The sequence below is a fragment of the Oncorhynchus gorbuscha genome, linkage group LG26 (genome assembly GCF_021184085.1).
Source record: "Oncorhynchus gorbuscha isolate QuinsamMale2020 ecotype Even-year linkage group LG26, OgorEven_v1.0, whole genome shotgun sequence".
Classification (NCBI taxonomy): domain Eukaryota; kingdom Metazoa; phylum Chordata; class Actinopteri; order Salmoniformes; family Salmonidae; genus Oncorhynchus; species Oncorhynchus gorbuscha.
Window position 1 is genome coordinate 26,964,807 of NC_060198.1, and position 24,652 is coordinate 26,989,458.

At 44.3% G+C, this 24,652-nt stretch overlaps 1 long non-coding RNA gene and 1 pseudogene across 1 annotated transcript in view; both read right to left on the reverse strand.

Annotated features, from left to right (window-relative positions):
* Positions 1-236: 236 nt before the first annotated feature.
* On the reverse strand, positions 237-20,313 carry LOC124016009 (annotated as a pseudogene).
* Positions 20,314-20,431: 118 nt separating this feature from the next.
* The window catches only part of LOC124016129, a 30,209-nt gene continuing 25,988 nt past the window's right edge, over positions 20,432-24,652 (reverse strand). The window contains exon 3 of the long non-coding RNA XR_006835313.1: positions 20,432-21,883. This is a non-coding gene — a long non-coding RNA (uncharacterized LOC124016129). The remainder of the gene's footprint in view (positions 21,884-24,652) is intronic.

Here is a 24,652-nt window from a genome sequence, read left to right on the forward strand (position 1 = left end):
AAGTTAGTTTTTAAATGTCTGTGCTGCCTGCAGACAAGTATTGTGTGGCTTGTGGGAATCCTAGATTCCATTTTAGTCGAGACACATTATCTTCACACATTTGAAATGCTTTTTACTAGCAGCTGCAACTCAATAATTAGCTATGCCTATTGCCACAAGCACTGCCCAAATTGCTGGCTTCCCAAATAGCCATAGGCCTACGCACGTGTGATTTGAAACAATAAAGCTCTCTGGTAAAGTTTTTGGAATGATTTTATTTAGACAGGGGTAGTTATATACTTTTGGCAAAACACCAATGTACTTTAGGGGTTAGCCAGCATCTTAGCAGTGCACTGTACACCTGCCAATTCAACTTTTTAATTCGCAAGTGTCTGAAACCGGAGATCTGTATATAATTACGAGATGCTCATGTTACGGGTGGGTGAAGCGGCAACCGAGCGCTTGAGCAACAGCTACAAAGGCAGCAGAGTGGAAATCCTGCACATGCGCAGAAATCTCCGTATCTTTATCCATGGCAAATCGTGTTTGTACTGGTTTGCACAATGTGTTATTGATACTCATTCAATTACAAACATGATGTTATATATAAAAGCAAAACGCAAAAGCAGATAATTTAAAAAAAAAATGTTTCTTAGCAGAGTGAAATTGCTATAAAAAAAAGACAGAAAAATAGATGAGTGATTTCACTTTTTTTAAATCAACATAGTAAAACCAATAATCTAACCAAAATGCCACTCATTCCCAAAACACATTAAATGTAACATCGACATATTTTAACATACAGCATACATTTGGCATCAGCACCATTAACTAAAACATAATTCACTCATAATATCCCATGTGGCTGTTTATTACAGGTATTGGCTTTGACCTTTTTGTAATACAGTGTGAATACCTGAGTTTAGTGTCATAACGCAAGTAAACCATGGCAGTAGAAGCAAGCAGTTAGGTTCCATAATAACATACTACAACCAGTTCGTTTGTGAAAGAGGCCTGTGGGAAACTGTGCTGCGGTGTGTGCTGCGGTGTGTGCTGTGGTGTGTGCTGTGGTGTGCGCTGTGGTGTGTGCTGTGGTGTATGCAGTGGTGTGTGCTGTGGTGTGTGCAGTGCAATTTCAAGAAACAACAACAGAGCATAACAGTCTTTGTCTTTAAAGTTCGGTTTGGGGTCTCTGAACTATACCTGGCCTTATTCTGGGAATGACGTCACACTTTGTGGGTGAAATAGGGGTCCTGGAGGCCCTGCCATAATTTGGACGGATATCGAAATGTTGGATAAGGCAGTTTTAATGCTTTGGTTTTCACATGATATATAGAATACCATCACTACAGTGTAATATCAACAAACGTATTTCACTGACAGTAGAGTCAGCACACTTTATCACGACGGTGGAGAGGGTCCGCCTCACCAACCCCCTCTGTGTCACTACATTGCATCTCTCTAATAAACCCCTGAGTTTTGCTGATTGTGATTGGTCAAGAGTCCCTCAAGTGTTCCCACGGTAGGTCACATTGGTGAAAGTGGTGGTGGCTCCTTTGTACAAGGGGTTGTTAGCCTGGAAAATAGAAACAAATAGAGGACGTGTCATCTTGACATGGATAAATATTCTTGCCATTCATATTTTCTCCATCAGATGGCAGCTTTGTCTTAAAAGCATAGTCGGACTCACCGTATCCCACTTGGCCTTAGCCCTCTCCTCCTCAAACTTGGCAAACTCTCGGCGGTCGTGGATGGTGACCAGCAGCTTCCAGATGAGCAGGCCAGCCAGACCCAGAAACAAGATGGCCCCCGCCACCGCCATGAGAACCACCAGGATATCAGGCCCTTTAGGACAGTCTGAAAGAGAGAGAAGAAAACAGGAGGAGAGAGAAGAGAGAGAGGATATTTGTGTCGGCAATATGATATTTGTGTAGGGGACTAGCATTAATGCACCTCACTCTTGCTTTGGGGTTGTCTTTGTTCCTCTTGGGTGCGTGTCAGAGGGGAGAAGACTACCAGGAGTGGCAGGGCTGAGTGCTATTATCAGCTTTAGAGAACCATTCTGCCCTCTCTGTACCTGCTCTACTCTCTCATGGTGCCTCCCAGCCACAAAGACAAAGACTGACATGGCACCCAGGAACACACTATTCTTATCTAGGGAGAAAAATCGACTCCTCCTACAGCTCCCGGCTTTAGTCCTATGCACACATAGTAATGCACATGATTTCTACACACACAATTATTCTCTAGATAACTAAAGGGATTCACTCTCATCCAGACCCTGCCAAACGCATATCATATGCTGTACATACGAGCACAGAACTCCGACCCATTCACACACGGATGGACACACTCACCAGGCTCCATGACATACAGGATGGACTTTCCGCTGGCATCCTCGTAGTACTGGAAGCGCTCTACACAGTCATTCTCATCCTTATAGGTGCAGTTCACAGCATTCTTCTCATAGAAGACTGGGATGAAAGAGAGTTAGATCCAAGTGGAGGATAAGGAGAGATAGAGAGAGAGAGAGATGAGGAGCCGGAGGTTAATTATATTTATTTCGCAGCACAGAGTGAAATCCATGGACACATAACATTATATATACAGACAAACAAATACAATATAAACAGCAGTGTCCACAGGAATTAGACCTCTAAACGAGAGATGAATAAACCAGTCTGTACCAAAACAGCACAGTCGTACCGCATATTGAGAGAGCTAACAGTAGCTGGGATGAAGGAGAGTTTTGATCTATTAGTTTTAAACCTTTGGAGCCTGTATCTGCGCTCTAAGGGAAGCACACAAAAATGTATCAAACGGGGGATGCTAGGAGTCTCAGAATGGATGGCTCCTTGCGTGTGATTCATGTATGTTGCTGGCGAGAAAGGTCAGTTACTGTAAGTTCATACCAATGATCCTGCTGCCTGGTTTCACAATGTTACTCAGCCTGTTCTGGTTCTTTAGGTTTAGATTACCGAATCAGCAGATCATACTGAATGTTAAAATGGAATTCAATGAATGATCTCTAGAGAATGGTCATCAGCGTCATATCCACCCTGAAACTGCAGAGTTTCCTCAGGGAGAACAAGCTCTGATACTGTAGATAAATTGGGGCCTCAATGTGGGTTTGTTGACACCCAGTTTATATAACATGTTGTGAACTACTTAAAGGAACAATTAGGGTTAAGTGCTTTGCTCAAGGGCACATTGACAAATATCTCACGTAGTCGGCTCAGTGATTCAAACCAGCAACCTTCCAAGTACTGGCCCAGCCCACCAGTCTACCTGCCACTCACATCATAGGAATATGTGAAAAACATGTGAATACATCAAAAACTCTAACACACACACTGTGAATAATGCAATCTGTTGCTTGGAGAGCATGTTGAACTCACAACAAGGGAACATTGTGTAATAGTTCTTACCTAGTTCTTCCACCTTCTGAATTTCATCCCTGCAGATTCGGGCACAGCTTTTCTCCTCAAAGAGACGGCCTCTCTTGAAGTGCTTACATTCAACACATTCCCTGCAGATACAACACACTGTTAACTCATCATCATCATCATCATCACCAACTTCATCATAATCATCCTCCTTATCCTCCTCTTCCTTATTGCATCACCATTTCCTCATCACCCCTATCACATGCACTCATACAGTATCTGTGTGTAGGCAGTTATACTGCCCCCTGTATTTACTCACTTCTTGATGCTGCAGGCATCAGGGCAGGTTGGACACCTCTCACAAGTGGCCCCGTAGGCCCCTGGCTGGGTGCACTCACAGGCCCCACACACACATTGGCCCCGGCCGCTGCACAGCAGGCCCATACTGGACATGCAGGTGTCTGTCCGGGTTGTGCAGTTACAGTTCTCCCCCATCCAGTCAGAGCCACACTTGCAGAAGCCACAGTCACATTTCCCATGGCCTGGCAGAGACACAGAGAGTGAGGATGGGCTGTTTTTTATGGACATTTTATGTCTAACTTAGAGACCATAATAATGTATCAAATTATCAGTACTGGACAAACTCATGAGTGCAATTACAACCCTGGCCTGGACTGTTTTGAATTTCTAAGCACTGTGTATGTGAGTGGTTGTGCATGTGTTTTTGCCAGATTGTATCTATACTTAACTAAAATAGAAACCCAACATGTACAGTGTTGGTCCCACGTTTCATGAGCTGAAATAAAAGATCCCAGAAATGTTCCATATGCACAAAAAGCTTATTTCTCTCAAATGTTGTGCACAAATGTGTTAACATCCCTGTAAGTGAGCATTTCTCTTTTGCCAAGATAATCCATCCACCTGACAGGTGTGGCATATCAAGAAGCTGATTAAACAGCATGATTACACAGGTGCACCTTGTGCTGGGGACAATAAAAGGTCACTCTAAAATTTGCAGGTTTTCACTCAACACAAACACTATCACAGATGTCTCAAGTTTTGAGGGAGTGTACAATTGGCATGCTGACTACAGGAATGTCTACCATAAGCCGTCTCCAATGTTGTTTTGGAGAATTTGGCAGTACGTCCAGCCACAGACTACGTGTATGGCGTTGTGTGGGTGTTGTAACTTTAATGGAGTTAAAGAGTTAATGTTTACAGTTAATTAACTAAGCTGGATCTAAAGATATTTTCTTTAGAGTTATTTACATATGGAATTGTATTAGAATTTGTGTGTTGGAGATTGAAAGAACTACGTACATATTTCTGTTGTATTGGTTAGTATTGGATTACGCTATTGACGGCAAGTTCCAGAATGCCTTGTGACAGGAAGTAGAGAGAGAACGCGCCAGTTATGTGTCAAGTGAAAAGTGATTATCCTGACTTTCGCTAGCAACTTTCTTTTATTGTTTTGTAGAATCTGAAGTTGTTAAATGTAACGTGAACAAGTAGTATTTCTAAAAGAAGCTTTCATTTCAAACCCGACGTCCCGAGTCATTACTTTGAAGAGAGTTATTCTACAGTGGGTGAGCGGTGTCAACATTGTGAAAAGAGTGCCCAATGGTGGTGATGGAAGTATGGCATGGGCAGGCATAAACTACGGACAATGAACACAATTGCATTTTATCAATGTCAATTTTAATGCACAGAAATAACGTGACGAGATCCTGACGCCCATAGTTTTTAAGGTGTCTGTGACCAACAGATGCACATCTGTATTCTCAGTCATGTGAAATCCATAGATGAGGTTCTAATGAATTCATTTCAATTGACTGATTTCCTCATATGAACTGTAACTCAGTCAAATCTTTGAAATTGTTGCATGTTGTGTTTCCATTTTTGTTCAGTGTAATTGTCAGCAATTCTGCATGTGTTTGTCTCTGTATTCATGAGTGTATTGAGAGCATGGGCAGGCAGGCACATGTGTGATGAGTCCATATTGAGTAATAATTCCCAGAACATTAAGTCATCAAATCATGACCAGACAGTGCAGACAATGGCAGGATAAGCGCCCTTCTTAATGAAGCAAACTGGTAATCCATCCCACTCATCCCCTCCCAACACTGGGACAATCCCTGGGATGTGATGACCACTCCCTGGAGCCTCCACAATATCTGTCAGACCAGCCAGCAAAATTGAGAAATTATTGTTTGATTGCCCTCAGACAGACAATACCGGCTGAAGGTTAATGCAACAGGGCTGGGCAATCAATGACAAAGAGCAGAGACAAACTGAGTCACTGTCTCAGAGCTCAGCTGGGTTAGAGTGACCGCTGGAAACTGAACAGATGTCTGTAAACTGTGAAAACAGGCCCTCCGAGACATGGGCATCGTTGTTTTCAGGTGAAACCACCTCCGTCAGCTAAATTCCCCAGTTCCCACGCCCTATCTGACTCTGTCATCACTGTGAGATAAGTGAGTGTGTGTGTGTTTGTAATGAACGAGGCAGCTATAGGTATAAAAAGTCACTTTACGGTCTTGCAGGCACATAAGCTGTGTGAGTTGAGCTGGTTAACGTTTTACAGTATGTATCCCACAAACAGAGCACGAACCCAACTGAATGGGACACATTCAACACATAGTAAAGAAAGTCCCGGTTTTCCTCTCTTAAAAACGTTATTGCGTTTGGCTAATGCTCCTTACACTCTACCTCATCCGTACAGTGAGTTCATGCTTGTGCCTTGTTCTCTCTACTGTACTTGTTGTAGGGTCGAGTCAGAGACATGGGAAGGAGTTTCTAGGCATACATCCCAAATGGCACCCTATTCCCTACACAGTGCACTACTTTTGACATGAGCCCTATGGGCCCTGGTCAGAAGTAGTGCACTATACAGGGAATAGGGTGCCATTTGGCATGCATATCTAAATAATCTGCCTCGGTCTGAGATGGCACTCTAATCCTCCAATTTATCAAGTCGTAAACATGAACTACAGAGACACATAAACATGGAGTCCAGGAGGGAGGACAGAGCGAATGAGAGCGAAGCGGTGGAGGAAGTCAGAGACATAAAGAAAGAGAGAGAGAGAGAGAGAGAGAGAGAGAGGGAGAGAAAAAGAGCACGAGAGAGCGAGAGGGGGTACTGTAAACACACCGATGAGAGAATAATACACATGTAAAAAAGAGAGAGGAGATGAGTGGGAGTATTTGTGATGGAGGTTAACTTTAACAGAGGGAGAACGAGATGATAGAAAGAGAGAGGGCAGGGTGCCAGAGGAATGCTAACTTTCCTGTTCTCTCTTGCCTGTTTGTGTGCCCTGGGGATGTGCTTGCTGACTCCTGCTCCACAGCCCCAGCCCCAACCCCAACCCCAGCTCCAACCCCAACCCCAGCTCCAGCTCCAGCCCCAACCCCAGCCCCAACCCCAGCCCCAACCCCAAACCCCAGCCCCAGCCCCAGCCCCAACCCCAACCCCAGCCCCAGCCCCAACCCCAGCTCCAGCCCCAATCCCAGCCCCAACCCCAGCCCCAGCTCCAGCCCCAATCCCAGCCCCAACCCCAGCCCAACCCCAGCTCCAGCTCCAGCTCCAGCCCCAATCCCAGCCCCAATCCCAGCCCCAACCCCAGCCCCAGCCCCAACCCCCCCAGCCCCAATCCCAGCCCCAACCCCAGCCCCAGCCCCAACCCCAGCCCCAGCCCCAGCCCCAGCCCCAACCCCAGCCCCAGCTCCAGCTCCAGCCCCAATCCCAGTCCCAATCCCAGCCCCAGCCCCAACCCCAGCCCCAACCCCAATCCCAGCCCCAGCCCCAATCCCAGCCCCAGCCCCAGCCCCAGCCCCAGCCCCAACCCCAGCCCCAGCCCCAACCCCAGCCCCAGCTCCAGCCCCAATCCTAGCCCCAACCCCAGCCTCAGCCCCAACCCCAGCCCCAACCCCAACCCCAATCCCAGCCCCAACCCCAGCCCCAGCCCCAACCCCAGCCCCAACCCCAGCCCCAACCCCAGCCCCAGCTCCAGCCCCAGCTCCAGAGCAGAGGGAAAAATACACGCCCTCCGGAGGATGTGGGAGGGCCTGGGTTTGGGAGGACGGGATGGGGGAGACTCAAATTGAGCTGGGCCCAGGGACTCTTATACTATATTGTTTGTCACACAGCAATGACATAATGCCAACAAGACTCCAGAGACACAGGCTGACTAAATTGAGTCTCCTTCACTGTGCTCAACTCACTAAATATGGAGTTCTGGACTGTTGCATTTCTATGCCAACCATAGACAAGAGTACATCTCAATGACTAAGACCACAATCCCACAAATAACATATTTTCCACTGACGAAACCATAGATAATGCTGAGTTAAGACAGTAATTACTGTTTTAACCAAATATAACCCACTCCCAAGTCCTGACTAAGCACCATACATAACATTTCACACACAGCATACATTTCACTCAAAAAAGCCAACTTAACCAATTGCTTAATCAGCATTATTTTGTGAATTGAAGGAAAATAAATGTAGCTAACGTGTGAAGGTTTGTTCATTCAACAAACTTTGCTCACATTGAGCTGAATGTCTATGAACTTGTTGAGATGAATTAGAAGTTCATGTTTTCCTTTGGAGTAAAATTACAAATATGTTTGCTAAAACCACACCCATCGTTATTATATTTCCCAGCATGCTCTAATTGCAGGTTGCTTTTCAGAATAGTTTGTTTCAATATCTATGTTTTTGCATGTACAATGATTGGTTGATTAATCTTATGCTACACAAACATAAAAAAAAACATTAATTTTTCAAAACGAATCCAATCTGTTTGTAGTTGAACTTTTTGTACCCGTTACTGAGATGGCTGTCCCAGTTGATTAGATTTAGGTAGTCTCAATAATCAATATTTTCTACCCCTGTCAGTCATTCTCAATGCAGGTTGTGGGTGATTGAAAGTTCCAATTGTTGGATATCCTCACTCTAGATGGATTCCAATAGAAATGACACATCGTAATGTGACTTGCAGGCTTGATGTGGCCTGTACACCAGGGGTTTCAGATGACTGCGTTAGGGTGTAACTAGGCCCCCAAAGAAAGGCCTGATGATATATGTAATATACTGTCATGAAGAGTTTCATTTCACACTGGGGAAATATGCAGATAAAGTAGAATAGAATGTATGTTGGTTCAGCTATATGCCCAAATATTGAGCAAACTCACAATCCTTTTGCAGCTGGTTGCCTTAGATACGTTGAATTATTTTAAATGATTCCGGTGCACATTACCCCTCTTGTTCAGCCCACGGGCCCTTTTTATAGTGCCTTCCCAAAGGGCTAGACTGCTTAGGTTAAGAGATGTTGTCTCACATGACTCAGACCCCCCCTGCCTTCCCGTCTAAATCCCTGTGGAGGCATGCTATGGCTGGGTGAGGGGCGAGAGGGGTGAGGAAAAGTCTGGACAATGTGAAAACAAACATGTGAGGCGGTTGACCATGGGAACATCCTCATTCCTAGGTCGAAAAGACTCAGGGCTACGCTGGGAACTAATGGCAACCATCTATTTGACAACAAAGGTCTTATGGAGGGAATCAAACAGTGCATTTTCAGTCAAATTACGATACTAGACTACATAGCTCTTTCCCTAAAAGAGTAACAGACATAACCTCTCTACAGGTATCCAGTGCCTCTCATTCTTTCAGAGATTACAACAGTGATTGGCCAATCTGACTTTAACCTCTGTTACCATAAGCAAAGACCCGGTTGTCTAATAAAGCTTAGTCTATCCCCAAGGGAACGGCTGTGGTTAAAACACAGAGTTATAGCTACAGCCAACACATACAGTACCAGTCAAAAGTTTGGAGACACCTACTCATTCAAGGGTCTTTCTTTATTTTTTGCTATTTTCTACATTGTAGAATAAGACATGAAATAAGACATGAATAAGACATGAAATAACATATGGAATCATGTAGTAACCAAAGAAAGTGTTAAACAAATCAAAATATATTTTATAATTGTGAGATTCTTCAATGTAGCCACCGTTTGCCTGGATGACAGCTTTGCACACTTTTGGTATTCCCTCAACCAGCTTCACCTGGAATGCTTTTCTAACCATCTTGAAGGAGTTCCCACATATGCTGAGCAGTTGTTGGCTGCTTTTCCATCACTCTGCAGTCCAACTGATCCCGAACCATCTCAATTGGGTTGAAGTCGGGTGATTGTGTAGGCCAGGTCACCTGATGCAGCACTCCATCACTCTCCTTCTTGGTCAAATAGCCCTTACACAGCCTGGAGGTGTGTTGGGTCATTGTCCTGTTGAAAAACAAATGATAGTCCCACTAAGCGCAAACCAGATGGGATGGCGTATAGCTGCAGAATGCTGTGGTAGCCATGCTGGTTAATTTTGCCTTGAATCCTAAATAAATCAGACAGTGTCACCAGCAAAGCACCATCACACCTCCTCCATGCTTCACGGTGGGAACCACACATGCAGAGATCATCAGTTCACCTACTCTGCGTCTCACAAAGACATGGTGGTTGGTACCAAAAATCTCACATTTGGACTCATCAGACCAAAGGACAGATTTCCACCGGTCTAATGTCCATTGCTCGTGTTTCTTTGCCCAAGCAATTCTCTTCTTCTTATTGGTGTCCTTTAGTAGTGTATCTTTGCAGCAATTCGACCATGAAGGCCTGATTCATGCAGTCTCCTCTGAACAGTTGATGTTGAGATGTGCCTGTTACTTGAGCTGCAATCTGAGATGCAGTTAACTACAATGGACTTATTCTCTGCAGCAGAGGTATACTCTGGATCTTCCTTTCCTGTGGCAGTATTCATGAGAGCCAGTTTCATAATATCACTTAATGGTTTTTGCGACTGCACTTGAAGAAACTTTAAACTTTCTTGAAATGTTCCAGATTGACTGACCTTCATGTCTTAAAGTAATGATGGACTGTCGTTTCTCTTATTTGAGCTGTTCTTGCCATAATACGGACTTGGTCTTTTACCAAATAGGGCTATCTTCTGTATACCAACCCTACCTTGTCACAACATAACTGATTGGCTCAAACTCATTAAGAAGGAAAGAAATTCCACAAATTAACTTTTAATACGGCACACCTGTTTAATTTAAATTCATCCCAGGTGACTACCTCATGAAGCTGGTTGAGAGAATTCCAAGAGTGTGCTAAGCTGTCATGAAGACAAAGGGTCTCTACTTTGAAGAATCTCAAATTCTTCAAATTATTTTTGGGGGTTACTACATGATTCCATGTGTGATATTTCATAGCTTTGATGTCTTCACTAGTATTCTACAATGTTGAAAATAGTTTTTAAAAAAAATCCTGGAATGAGTAGGTGTGTCCAAACTCTTGAATGTCACTGTATATAAACGCAGCAACGGCACCATGACTCATCTGCTACGCAGCAACATTCAATTATCCAATGACAGGACTTATTACAATGCTTCTACTTTGATTTTGCAACGGGTGTGCTTGTCCAGGCATGCAGTAGGGAGAGGTGATCAGCGATGACACCTCATACTTCATTCCCAAGAGTGGTTAGAAGATTGATAGAATCAGTGAGTGCTGTGAGCTCGTTTACTATGCTAAAATGATCATGGGAGAAGACGTGGTTTTGATTTGAATAATCTGAATAACTTCTCGTGAGTAAGTATATTGTAAACATGTTCCGTTTCCTTCGAATGTTTTCACCTTCATAATACAATCTAAGCGTAAGACCAGACGAGGTATATCCATTGGAGCTACAGTACAGTTAAGCATAGTGGATTTGAGCAAATGTTAAAGGTCAAAGACATTGACCAATGGTGAAGCACTGCATTCTCTGTTTATTTCTACATAACATTGTGTAGTCTTGGTCTATTTCAAAGCCAACAACGTTCAGTATATGGCATATAATAAGAATGTGGGGTAACACCTTATTTTACAGCATGGTTTAAGCCGGTATTTATCTACTATTTACAGTGGCAGAAAAGTATGTGAACCCTTTGGAATTACCTGGATTTCTGCACAAATTGGTCACAACAATAGATAAACATAGGGTGCTTAAACTGATAACACACAAATTATTGTATTTTTCTTGTCTATATTGAATACATAATTTAATCATTCACAGTGTAGATTGGAAAAAATATGCGAACCCCTAGGCTAATGACTTCTCCAAAAGCTCATTGGAGTCAGGAGTCGGCTAACCTGGAGTCCAATCAATGAGACGAGATTGGAGATGTTGGTTAGAGCTGCCCTGCCCTATAAAAACACTCACAAAATTTGAGTTTGCTATTAACAAGAAGAATTGCCTGATGTGAACCATGCCTCGAACAAAATAGATCTCAGAAGACCTAAGATTAAGAATTGTTGACTGCATAAAGCTGTAAAGTATCTCTAAAATCCTTGATGTTCATCAGTCCACAGTAAGACAAGTTGTCTATAAATGGAGAAAGTTCAGCACCGTTGCTACTCTCCCTAGGAGTGGCCATTCTGCAAAGATGACTGCAAGAGCACAGCGCAAAATGCTCAATGAGGTTAAGAAGAATCCTAGAGTGTCAGCTAAAGACTTACAGAAATCTCTGGAACATGCTAACATCTCTGTTGACGAGTCTACGATACGTAAAACACTAAACAAGAATAGTGTACATTATTGAAGGACACCACGGAAGAAGCCACTGCTGGCCAAAAAAAAAACATTCATGCACGTCTGAAGTTTGCAAAAGTGCACCTGGATGTTCCACAGCACTACTGGCAAAATATTCTGTGGACAGATTAAACTACAGTTGAGTTGTTTGGAAGGAACACACAACACTATGTGTGGCAAAAAAATGGCACATTACACCAACACCCAACTGTAAAGTATGGTGGAGGGAGCATCATGGTTTGGGGCTGCTTTGCTGCCTCAGCGCATGGACAGCTTGTTATCATCAACGGAAAAATGAATTCGCAAGTTTATCAAGACATTTTGCAGGAGAATGTTAGGCTATCTGTCTGGCAATTGAAGCTCAACAAAAGTTGGGTGACGCAACAGGACAATGACCCAAAACACAGAAGTAAATCAACAGTAGAATGGCTTCAACAGAAGAAAATACGCCTTCTGGAGTGGCCCAGTACTGACCTCAACCCGATTGAGATACTGTGGCATAACCCAAGAGAGTAGGTCACATCAGACATCCCAAGAATATTGCTGAACTGAAACAGTTTTGTAAAGAGGAACGGTCCAAAATTCATCCTGACCGTTGTGCAGGTCTGATCCACAACCACAGAAAAAGTTTGGTTGAGGTTATTTCTGCCAACGGAGGGACAACCAGTTATTAAATCCAAGGGTTCACATTCTTTTTCCAACCTGCACTGTGAATGTTTACACGGTGTGTTCAATAAAGGCATGAAAATGTATAATTGTTTGTGTGTTATTAGTTTAATCAGACTGTGTTTGTCTATTGTTGTGACCTAGATGAAGATCTGATCAAATTGTATGACCGATTTATGCAGAAATCCAGGTATTTCCAAAGGGTTCACATAGTTAATGCCATATACCGTGACAAGAACAACGAAGAAACTGTGGTAACAATGGATCAACTACGATTTAAAGCCAAGATAATCATCGACTGGGTTAAATTAACCGTAAAAGAGAAAGTACTGGATAAGGGTCAACTGAGGCATTGTGGACATGTTCTATGGAAATCCCCTCTATCCTGCTAAAACCATAAGTCTGCCAAAAAACCTAACCCTAAAGCAAACACAGACAAGGAATGTAACAAAAACAACGTGTGTTGATGAGTTAATCTTCAAAACTCAGCAGAAAGGAACATGTAGTAAAATAAACCAACTCGGGGCCTCCCGAGTGGTGCAGGGGTCTAAGGCACTACATCGCAGTGCTAGCGGTGCCACTTGAGATTCTGGTTTGAGTCTAAGCTCTCTCGCAGCCGACCGGGAGACCCATGAAGCGGTGCACAATTGGCCCAGTGCCATCAGTGCCATAGAGGAGGTTTTGGCCGGCCAGGATGTCCTTGTCCCATCACGCTCTAGCGACTCCTGTGACAGGCCGGGCGCATGCACGCTGACACGGTCGCCAGGTGTACGATGTTTCCTCCGACACATTGGTGCGGCTGGCTTCCGGGTTAAGCGGGCATTGTGTCAAGAAGCAGTGCGGCTTGACTGGGTCGTGTTTCGGAGGATGCATGGCTCTCGACCTTCGCCTCTCCCAAGTCCGTATGGGAGTTGCAGCGATAGGACAAGACTGTATAACTACCAATTGGATACCACGAAATTGGGGAGAAAAAGGGGTAAAAAAAAAACACAAAAAGAAACCAACATTGCTGTCTCCTTGACAGACACCACAGTGGTCTATCCACTCACCTGAGCAGATCTCTCCTTTGAAGCGCAGGCAGTTGAAGTCGTCACATTCGCAGTACTTGCCCCACACCTTTCCAAAGCCACTAGTGTGGCAGGAGCATTGGCCACACACACAGTTGCCCCTCCCACTGCAGATGGGGTCATCAGGTTTGGGGCTGCAGTTGCCCTGGTCTGAGGGCCTGTACTCTCCGTCGGCACACTCACAGCGGTCTCCCAAGCGCCCCCGGGTGACACTGGCACACACCACACTCGTAGGTCCCATTTCCCTGGTTACAGAGAGGGCTCTCGGGCTGGGCTGTGGCCTCACAGTCACACCCGCAGGCGAAGTGGACCGTAACCTCCAGGGCGTCCTTGAAGCCCACAGGTTTAATGGTGAAGGTACGGTTCTTCTCCTTAGGGCAGCCGCGTAACCTTGCCTCCACACTGAACGACACCTGGGGGGGGGGGGGGGGTGTGTGTGTGATACAGCAGGTTGCATTTGAACTGAACAGTAAGAACAGAGCATTATTCCTATACCTAAGATCTGACACTAGGCCAGCATTTATCATCCAGATGGGGAGTGGTACAGGTACTGACTGTGTCTCCGATCTTAAGTCCGGAGCAGGACTTGAGTCCCTGGATGAGCTCTCCGTTGAGGCAGGTGGCATTGAAGGACAGAGCCAGCTCCTCTGGAACACCCAGCAACTCCAATTCCACCTTGGAACGGATCCTCTACTCCAAAGGTCAGGGGTCAATGGGCAGAGGTCAGAAAGAACTCAATCAGAAACATAAACGATTCAGAAAACCTCTACTCTTAGTCTCTGTGGAAATGGATACAGTGTGTATATACAGTGTTCTATCTGTCACGCATGGGCTCGTGGGAAGTCAAATAGACTGTTTGAGAATTTAAGGGGGGCTGAACTCACTCCTTTTAGCCTCGCTTTCCACGTCCTCATTAAGAAATGCTAGAAGCAATGAGAGTTTGAAGTGGGAGCCTTATGTTCGCTAATGTTGTGTGTTCCTCTTGAAATATCTCAAACAGCCAATGTACGTGACGGATGGTTTAGCAACACATGACGCAGCATGACCAGCTCAAGGCCTTTCCTGCTTTCTAGAGTATCTGTATTTTTTACGACTGTTGTGTTGGTGATGTTTGCTCCTGTCCTTTCAACATAACATTGGCTACGAGGTGCTGCATGCCAATGGGTAGTTCTGTTGTCTGTAAATGGCCGGGCTGTAGGCTGATTCTGCTGCTACGATTGGATAGAGCGCACTCAGCGCGGCTGTTTCTCAGTGCATGACAATTCTCTCCTCGGTGTTACCAACTCGTGTTAATGGTAAAGTGGGCATGACTGGGCGTGATTGAAATCAAAACCCAACTCTCATATATACGGCTGTCTCTTACCTCGTAAGCATCCAGGATGAGTTGGATCACATTCCCGGAGTCATCCGACAGCGTTCCAACCGTGGTGCCAGGAATCAGCTGGCTGTAGTTCTGAGGAAAGAGGTTCCGAGGGGGCATAATCGGCATTGTACCATGACCCTACACCTAGTAACCCCGGTAACCCTGGTACCAGTCAGGTGTACTCACCTGGTAGAGTGGCATCACATTGTTGGTCACAGCGAAAATGAGGTTGATGTTGTTCTCAGACATCTTCTCTGTGATCAGAGCCAGAGAGGGGTAGTCCTGAAGGAGGAGACCGTCGTTATCATTACGTTTCTCTTGTGATAACAGACGAATAGAACTCCAACACAAACTCCCTGACACACACCACTCACCAGGGTTGACGACTTGTCATAGTTGTTGTCTCTGTCGATGTGACACTGTCCATCATTGGGCTGCACTAGACCAGCCAGCCGGCCGTCCAGGGCTATGTGTGTCGTAGCATCGGTAGTGAACACCAACAGGTGGGAGGCATCCCCACGCCAACCTATCGTGTCCTAGTGACAGAGGGAGGGAGAGAGAGGGGAAGAAGAGGAGAGAAGAGAAACGGTATGTATTCAAGTTTGTGTGCTGTTTTCTAAACCAGAGTGTGTGTGTGTGTGTGTGTGTGTGTGTGTGTGTGTGTGTGTGTGTGTGTGTGTGTGTGTGTGTGTGTGTGTGTGTGTGTGTGTGTGTGTGTGTGTGTGTGTGTGTGTGTGTGTGTGTGTGTGTGTGTGTGTGTGTGTGTGTGTGTGTGTGTGTGTGTGTGTGTGTGTGTGTGTGTGTGTTACATACACTGATGTTGGAGTCATTAAAACTCGTTTTCAACCACTCCACACATTTCTTGTTAACAAACTATAGTTTTGGCAAGTCGGTTAGGACATCTACTTTGTGCTTGATACAAGTCATTTTTCCAACAATTGTTTACAGACAGATTATTTCACTTATAATTGACTGAATTCCAGTGGGTCAGAAGTTTACATACACTAAGTTGACTGTGCCATTAAACAGCTTGGAAAATTCCATAAAATGTTGTCATGGCTTTAGAAGCTTCTGATGGGCTAATTGACATAATTTAAGTCAATTGGAGGTGTACCTGTTGATGTATTTCAAGGCCTACCTTCAAACTCGGTACCTCTTTGCTTGACATCATGGGAAAATTAAAAGAAATCAGCCAAGACCTCATAAAGAAAATTGTAGACCTCCACAAGTGTGCTTCAGCAAGGAAGAAGCCACTGCTCCAAAAACGCCATAAAAAAGACAGACTATGGTTTGAAACTGCACATGGGGACAAAGAGCATACTTTTTGGAGAAATGTCCTCTGGTCTAATGCACAAAAAAGGAACTGTTTGGCCATAATGACCATCGTTATGTTTGAAGGAAAAAGGGGGAGGCTTGCAAGCCGAAGAACACCATCCCAACCGTGAAGCACGGGGGTGGCAGCATCATGTTGTGGGAGTGCTTTGCAGCAGGAGGGATTGGTGCACTTCACAAAATAGATGGCGTCATGAGGGAGGAAAATCCGTCAGGAAGTGAAAGCTTGGTCGCAAATGGGTCTTCCAAATGGACAATGACCCCAAGCATACTTCCAAAGTTGTGAAAAGTGGCTTAAGGACAACAAAGCCAAGGTACTGGAGTGGCCATCGCAAAGCCCTGACCTCAATCCTATAGAAAATTTGTGGGCAGAACTGAAAAAGCGTGTGCAAGCAAGGAGGCCTACAAACCCGACTCAGTTACACCAGCTCTGTCAGGAGGAATGGTCCAACTTATTGTGGGAAGCTTGTGGATGGCTACCTGAAATTTTTGACCCAGGTTTAACCATTTAAAGGCAATGCTACCAAATACCAATTGAGTGTATGTTAACTTCTGACCCACTGGGAATGTGATGAAAGAAATAAAAGCTGAACTAAATCATTCTCTCTACTATTATTCTGACATTTCACATTCTTAAAATAAAGTGGTGATCCTAACTGACCTAAGACAGGGAATCATTTTTACTATGATCAAATGTCAGGAATTGTGAAAAACAGAGTTTAAATGGTGTATGTAAACTTCCGACTTCAACTGTATCACCTTGCACACTACTGCCTGTATGACCGCGTCGAAGCCTCCCTCTGGAGAGTCTCTGTTACGAGACACCTGCTGCTTCGCCACCTCCTCTGTGAAGCGCTCCACCTGCTTGGTCAGAGACAGCACGTGCTTGTAGCCAAACTGAGGCAGGCACCACGTCTGGATCCTACACATCACACCCCATGCCATGCCGAAAAAAGGAAATTGACAAAAAAGGTGGCGAGAGACAGAGAAAGAAAGATAAATACATTGCTGTTAGACACAATTTGACAGCTATTAACAAAGACACATCCTGAGGAAGTTTGAGCTTCAACACAGAATATCAACCTTTTTCAGAACCAAAATCTTCCACTCTGAACAATCTCCTCCTCCTCTCCCTCCTCCTCCACCTCTCTGTCCCCTCCACCCCCCACTCACCCATAGCAAGGGTTACTGATTGCTTCCTCAGGGTAGGTGTACATATATGGGGACAGGGGCTTGTCCACAAAGGCCCCAAAGCCCATACGCAGGTTGCTGGTGGTGCGGCCCATGGCTGCAGCCAGCTGGTTGCCCAGGGAGCGCAGGCGGGCCAAGTCGTCCTTCATGGAGTAGGAGAGGTCCATCAGATAGTACAGGTCAACTGGGTAGTCCTCCACCTGCTTCACTGTCACTGTGAAACGCCTGGCATCATCTGAGAGAGAGAGAGAGAGAGAGAGAGAGAGAGAGAGAGAGAGAGAGAGAGAGAGAGAGAGAGAGAGAGAGAGAGAGAGAGAGAGAGAGAGAGAGAGAGAGAGAGAGAGAGAGAGAGAGAGAGAGAGAGAGAGAGAGAGAGAGAGAGAGAGAGAGAGAGAGAGAGAGAGAGAGAGAGAGAGAGAGAGAGAGAGAGGATAAAAAGGAGGTGTTTTAATTTGTGAGAGAGGAGAGGCGAAAGATGTACTTCAATGTACTTTAGATGAGTTGTGAAGCCAGTGTATATGGGTGTTTGTATGTAAGCCTATGCTGTGTTAGTGTACCTGGTCTCAGAGTGAGGCTGAGTTTCTGGGGTCTGATCTGGGTGACGTCGTCAGCAGCCCCCGATGCCTTGTCACTGAGGGGCGTGTTTTCTTGCACACTGATGGTACTGAAGGGGAACTCTAGCCCCCCCTTCGTACACCCCCCATCCAACAGGTTCTGCTTCAGGTCACAACGGGACACACTGGAGCCCCCTTGGCCAAACTCCTGACCCCAGGAAGACAACACACACACTGGTGAGAGTAACAATTCCCAATGAGACAACCAGTAAAGGGACAGTGATCCATTTTTTAAAAAGTGCATCTAAATGCAATTACAATGGAAGGTGGGTTCAGTAGATGAATACAGTTTTTGGACAGTGACACATTTTTTGTTGTTTTGACTCTGTACTCCAGACCTTTGGATTTGAAATGATGCAATGACTATGGTATCAAAGTGCAGCATGTCACCTTTAAGTTGAGGTTATTTTCATCCATATAGGGTGAAACATTTAGAAATTACAGCACTTTTTGTACATAGTCTCCCAGGGGTATACTTACTTCCTTAAAGCACCAAGCACAGCTAGGGTGGATAGCCAAACACTGTCTGCAGGTGCTCACCCCTCGAGATGTGCAGATGTTTGAGCCTGAAGTGCACGCCAACATAAACATGAGTGAATCGGTAGGAGGTCCAGTAGTGGGAATCAAAGAAGCTATATATGGACACTTGAATAGGAATAATATAGTATGCTATGTGCTGTATGGACACTTTTAGATTGATTCTTTATTAGCTTTTGAGTGTTTCTGACAATGTTATTCTACTTGCTGTTTTGCCCAGTAATTGTGTCTCGTGACGTTTCTCCACACTGACTCTGCATTTAAACGACACTTCTTCAACTTTTCTCACTACTTCAGTAGTTAGTTGGGCCACAGACGGTCCCGTATCTCTACCACACACTCTCATTTCTCTCTCTCCTGGTTCCTCCTCCTCTGCTTCCTCTCTGCCCCAGGCTCTACTTCTCTCCTCTTCTGTTACGCCATACTGCTTGCTACTCAAGCCTGTGCTGTCACGCAATTCGATGCTAGTGAAAGAGGCAGGAATTTCCACCACTGTACGACGCTACAATGTGTCATGTTGACGCCGCTCAATAAGTCTCTGATGTTAAACATTACGTCTTGCAACAGTTGGTTATTAAAACCTGATTGCAGTCATATCATATTTTTTTCAATGAGATGTATACGCGTTGTCTGTTCGATGTGTTGAGGTTTAATTATGTGTTAGATATCCTTTTCTATTATTATTATTATTATTATTATTATTATTATTATTATTAGGCTATTCGCTATTGTGCATGTTGAAGTGATCGCGTGTCTATATAGCACTGTTTTATAAGAACAGGAGGCCAAAACAAATACTTTGTGAAAGTGTTATCTTATGATGCAAAGGTGTGGCCTGTACAAATATGAGCGCACTCTGGCACAACGTCTCGCGAATTAGCGATCCCTTCTAAGGAATCAACATGCCCAATGTTCCATTCCGGTAGCGCAATACAGTGCCATACAGTTTATTGTTTTAGCAAATAAAATCGTTAAAAAAACTATCGTTTGGTGAGTTTTCCTGGAACTTAAGACGTATTACTTATTAAAAACATAGGGTAAAACAAAAATATGATTGAAATTCTAGCCGGCGTTCTAGAATAGAAAATGTATTTTAGGATGGCAGAGGAAAACTTATTACATACAAATTATTAAATGAAAAAGAAAATACTTACCAAGAACTTCAGAAGAAGCTAATAATAAACCAGAAAATATCCATAGACGGTGTAAAAAAGTTCCCATGTTGGAGAGACGGGTTAGGACTGACTGCTCGACTTTCTCTGCCTGTTCCACCTCCTGTATTAGTAGCCTGATCTCAAACCAGTGGATCACCAATTAGAATGCTTTTCCTCATACTTGCAAAATGCAATGCTGATTATGATTCAGAGAGGCTCTAACATACACGTTTAGGCTACTGTATAGAAACGTAACTGTACGACATAATATATAGACGAGAGTGTGGATATGCATTATATTAAAGAATATTCTTCACGTGTCAGTGGCATAGATATGTCTGTCACTATAATGGTAGCAAGCATCTGTGTGATTCAAGACATTCAAATTGCCTGCTAATCTTTTGAAGTCTAGTCGACAATACCCCCCCCCCCCAAAAAAAAACTGAAATAAATGAATGAATACATTTATATATCAACTAAATAAATGTATGAAATGAAAATAAGACTCATTAAATAAAAGATGTATAGGAATACAAAACATATTGTCAAAAACAATACACTGTTATAACAATGCAGAGAAAGGTGTGTGTAAACGTTGTCGTTTGCATCTTTGTTTAATTTTCAGATAAGGCTTCACAGGGCTTTAAGCATATTTTGCTTGTTGTGTATGTGGGCATGTAGGCTGGACTATTTACATCCATTCTCTGCCATCTCTTCCTTAGAGAAGGATTCAGTAGTCCTGTTTGATCCATTCTACCTTTATCTGAACCTGACCTGTTTCGTGGCCCTCCCAGGCTTGTCCATTGTGGAGTGATGGAGCAGGAGAGAAATGGTGTACCTCTAAAAGTGCAGGAAGGGGATAACAACGAGGGAAGGGGGGCAGACAATGTCCCTGTCTCTCTCTCTCTCTGCCTCTAACCTTGTCCATTTATTGAATCACTGTCCCTCTCCCTCTATACTGTTATTCTCTCTGTCTCGCTGGTTGCTAAGCTACTGCCACCAGCCAGTGTTCTGGAATTGCGGCGAGGTGGGGGGATAGAAAAAGAGAAATAGATAAGCTGTAATACCCAGGAAGGCAGGCGGTGTGCTTGCATTAGGCTCTGATTGCTCCTGGCTGTGGGTGGGGGATAATGCTCCATGGCTCACATTGTACTGGTAAAGAGCTAAAGAGGGGGTCAGATGGCACCCAATTAAGACAGTGAGCTGGACCATTGGGGGGGGTGGGCAGGAGATTGGTCTTGACCTCTGCCTCCGCTCCATAGAGCACATTGTCAAGCTTTTCACTGAGTCTGAGAATGCAATCACTCTGCCAATATCAGTGTTTGGATAACCAACCATCACCACATCACCCCTTTCCTTTTCACTGGGTCTGATATAATGAAGACCACCTCATTATGTAAGAGGGGGTCCACCTGGGATTTGTTGCAACCCAGGTAGTCTATATCTCATTGGGGTTTACCTTACGAGATGTGGCTTAGCTCTTCTCATGGCGGACATGTTGTTTGTGTTGTGACACTGTGCCTCCTGACCTGCTGGCCCCCTGCCTCTCTGGCTCGGAGAGCACTGCTCCTCTCCTCAACAGGTGTCCCTCGGTAAAGAGCAACTCAAACGAGAACGTATAGGGAAAGAAAGACCCTTAACTGGCATTTAACGGAGGGGAGAAAGGGATAGAGGGATAAAGAGAGGGTGAGCATTTTTCTTCCACGGGCTCTTTTTAAAAGCACATCCACTCTTTGGCACAATGGGGTTGTTTCATAGCCTGCTGTGTAACACAGAAAGCCGGAGACAAAGAGAGAGGGGGAGGGAGAGTGGAGAATAATATATGGTGGAAGGGAGAGAGGTGGCGAGAGAAAGAGGGGGCGAAAGAAGGAGAGGAATCCAGTTTGAAAGTTTAATGAGTGATGTGTAGATCTGCCAACATGTTTAGGCCAGGAGATTCTTCAATGAGGGAAGTGTGGGAGACGTTTTCCCTGGAGATAGGAGGCAGAAAAAGCAAGTTAATTAAATTAAGGCAATGCAATTCAAATTCACTGCCCTCAAACACACAAACAGATACGCTCACTCAAACAAATGGGTGCACAAACACACACACACACACACACACACACACACACACACACACACACACACACACACACACACACACACACACACACACACACACACACACACACACACACACACACACACACACACACACACACACACACACACACACACAGGACAACGTTACAACAAATTAAGGCAATGAAGCCATTATCTCGCTGAAACAACTTGAATGACTAATGGATGCAGCCTGTTAAGGGGTTGTTGAGTGGAGCGGTCAGAAACACTCTGCTGCTGTGTACCTGGAGTCTCTGTCAGGGGGAACTAATGACTACATTTAGCTCTATGTGATTAACTGTCCCACAGGTGACAGTGCCCACAACCCCAGACATGGCCTCTCTCTCTCTCTCTCTCTCTCTCTCTCTCTCTCTCTCTCTCTCTCTCTCTCTCTCTCTCTCTCTCTCTCTCTCTCTCTCTCTCTCTCTCTCTCTCTCTCTCTCTCTCTCTCTTTTTCGGATTCTCTCTTCTATACTCCCTAACCTTCTCTCTGTTTATGTGTGTTTCCTGCTGGTTAATCCCCTCACTCTCTCATTGAATCTTGACCTCCACTCACTAACATGCACGTCGCACACACACACTTTGTTCATCTAATGAAGCCCTGGCTGTAGGTAATCTATTAGACTAATTGAACTTGATCAACATCCTAAGAAGTATGCCCCCAGCTGCACCTCTGGAGAAGGGATGTGGAGATGAAGGGGTTGGGGTGGGGGATGGAGGGTGTGGGCTTCTACTCTGCTGTGTTCAGATGCTGCCATGCCGTGTGTGAAGGCCTCTAAAGACATGGGTGGAGGTGGAAGGGGGAGGAGGGAGGTAAGGGCTAAACCCCTGCGTGTTGCTAGGGGATGTCTTTACTTAGTTTGTGTTGCTAGGCTGCCAATTCCCCTGTGCTAAGTGGAAGCGTTTTGCCTTCTCCTTCGTCCAGGCACCCCATCTCTCTCTCTCTCCCTCTCATCTTCCCTCCCTCCTCTTCTCAACCAAAATAACTTTACCAGCCATCTATCACTATGCTCACAGGTCTACTGTTGCTAAGGAACAAGTCTTTGGACACACATACATGTCTATATGTACTTTCCATATCTATTTATATCTTTATACACAGGTCTACATGCTGTGTGTCATGATATGAAATAATAATGAGCTCATGCCACCTGTGACCTGTGTTGAGTTCTGTATTGCATCTAGTGTCACTAATGATGTCAGTAATTGACCAAAAAGAACGTGCTGCTTCTCCGAAACTATAACGTCTGTATTCCACAATATAAGCCTCAGTTTTACCAACAGGTTGTATGCAGCAAAAATGAAAGACAAAATATAATTCATTGACTTCAAAGTCTGCTGAAACATTGTGAACGAGTCTTTTGTCAAAAAGCAGCTTCTTATCAAAATGTTCCAAAGTAACAGACTTTTCATTCAAGAACTTTCTCTTCACTTTTGATTCAGGAATGAAACTCCCTGGCTGTACTTTGTACTGTAACCATATTTAACTTTGCGTGGGCTGCAGTTTAATGTTTCATAAATAGATGACTGTGTGCTTTATCGTTAATGGGGAGGCAGGCTGTATTTACAAAGGAATCAACATTTAAATCCATGTCTGTTTCTATAATTACAATACACTATTAAATGAACGAACAGAATGACATCTACACAGCATTAGATGATAGCGCCAACTGTTGTCATTTACAAGTCCCTGATCGAAATGAGAAAAGCTAATAGGATTATTCCAGCTTGGTGGACACCAAAACACTTAGTTTGATCTCCAGTTATTATACAGTGATAAATCAACTGTAATTGACCCCCTAGAAGTGTAATTAAATATTTGTGTAAAGAGCTAATCGTTGTTTGTACACACGCTTGTCAGTTCACAGCCTAAAGCCGCTTATAACCAGACATATCGTGAGCATCCTCATTTGGCTTTCAAAGGCTTTGTTGAGCAGATAAACAGAATATTAGGTCTGGGGGCTTTAATATTCTCTCACATTATCTGAGGGAGTATTTTTTTGAAAGCATCATCATAGCCTACACCTGCTCACCCATAACGTCGGTGCCATTGCTTCTTCATATTATAGCCTACTCTACAATGCCCAGGGACAGGACAAGCATAAATGACAGTAAGGTTATTATAATACTCCTGTTCAAATATAAAGAAATACTGAACTGTGGAGGTTCCATGTGAATAATAGTAGTGGTCTGGTCTATGATGAGAAATACTGTTTACTACTCAGAATGATATCACTTCTGTTCCAAGTCAATGTTCTCTACACTCAAAGTCATTGTGGAGGCCAGAGATAAGGACCTATGAGAATACAGTTCCCCTTTTGGCCATTAAAGAGGGCTTGATGGTACTAAAGATAACAGGTGGTAATGGAAGCAGGAGAATAATATTACTGTAGCAGGTGATCATCATGAGAGGAAGAATATGAGCAGTTACAATTAGCCTCTTAATAACTTATTATGGCTGCAGGGGCAGTATTGAGTAGCTTGGATGAAAAGGTGCCTATTGTAAACGGCCAGCTCCTCAGTCTCAGTTGCTAATATATGCATATTAGTATTAGTATTGGATAGAAAACACTCTAAAGTTTCCAAAACTGTCCAAATATTGTCTGTGAGTATAACAGAACTGATATTGCAGGCGA